This window comes from Cynara cardunculus, assembly GCF_001531365.2.
Source record: "Cynara cardunculus var. scolymus isolate 2C chromosome LG 5, CcrdV1, whole genome shotgun sequence".
Lineage (NCBI taxonomy): Eukaryota > Viridiplantae > Streptophyta > Magnoliopsida > Asterales > Asteraceae > Cynara > Cynara cardunculus.
The window spans coordinates 29,684,352-29,685,850 of NC_037532.1; positions in this window are offsets into that span (position 1 = coordinate 29,684,352).

The following is a 1,499-nucleotide window of genomic DNA, read 5'->3' on the forward strand; positions in this document are numbered from 1 at the left end:
TATAACATCTAATTTGATTATTAATTTTATTTTTTTAAAAATATCAATCAATTAGTTTATCAGGTACCAGCTAACTTATCAATTGATTTGTCAAATATAACTTAAATATTTCCATCATGAGGTTGAATATGTTATAATTTTTTATAAAGTGTATACGAATGATTAAATTATAAAATATTTTTTTGATAATAAAGTGAATTACGGTTCCCGTCCTTATGTTTGTTAATAATTTCGATTTTCGTTCTATCGTTTGCAATTTATTACTATTTTCATCCCTAGATTAGTTTCTACCTTTAAGTACAAGGAATCAAGAATTGTACGAGGACCTAAACAACATTAATTTGTAAATCATAAGAACGAAAATAACAATAAATTACAAATAATAGTAACGAAAACCACAATTTCTAAAGAGACAAAAATCATAATTTTAACAAACCATAAAAACAAAAATGTAATTTCCTTTTAATAATATAATTAATGTTGAAATTGTTAAAGTAGAATAGACGTTAAAATTTGATGTAATTATTTTTCAAATCTTTAATTATTAACAAAAATGTTTATATTCAAAACTTTTTTTTATCAAATCAAAAACCTTTAAAGCCAACCACAAGGGTGATTTTTGATTGGTTTGAACTTGGTTCCAAAAGATCAAAAGTGTCAGGAGGTCACATGTTCAAATCCAATGAAAAATAAAAATCCTCTTGTAATCACAGAAGTTCAAATACGGTGACTTCAGACTATCTATAAAATAAGTAGTCATCATGAAATTAATCGACTCGTATATACGGGTTAAATATCCAGATTAATAAAAAAAAAACCCTCAGAAGCCATCTCCAATCTAACCCCACATCTCAAGAACAATAAAATAATAAAATGGAGCCCATATGCCCTAAATGTACACAATTTAAAAACACAAATTAATGGCAACAAATAGTGTTGCATCCATATGTCCAACCATATATACTGCCATCCATGCAAATATGTTTCCTAACTCCCTTTAAACCATTTAATAATTTGTAGCCATCAATGGCCCAAAACTCCCTTCAATGCTACACTTAGAACTCCCAAGATATATAAACTCAAAGATGGATCAAAATCATCTGGATTTCTTCCTTTCCATCTTGATCCTTCCCAAGTTCATCAAACAATCCCAATTTGATGCTTTCTTTGATTGCAAATAGCAAAACCCACAACCAAAATCTTGAAATTTCACAAAAGGGTTTAGTTCTTGCACATGAAAGGGGCAAGATTTTGAGAATTTTTGCATAGTTTTTGGTAGCAAATAGCAAAAACCCAGAATCAAAAGCTTCAAATATCACTGAGTTCTTGCATTTGAAAGGGGAAAGATTCTGAAGATTTTTGCATAGTTTTTGTTCGATTTTGATAGCAAATAACAAAACCCCAGAACCAAAATCTTGAAATTTCACAAAAGGATTGAGTTCTTGCACATGAAAAGGGCAAGATTCTGAAGATTTTTGCATAGTTTTTGGTCGATTTTG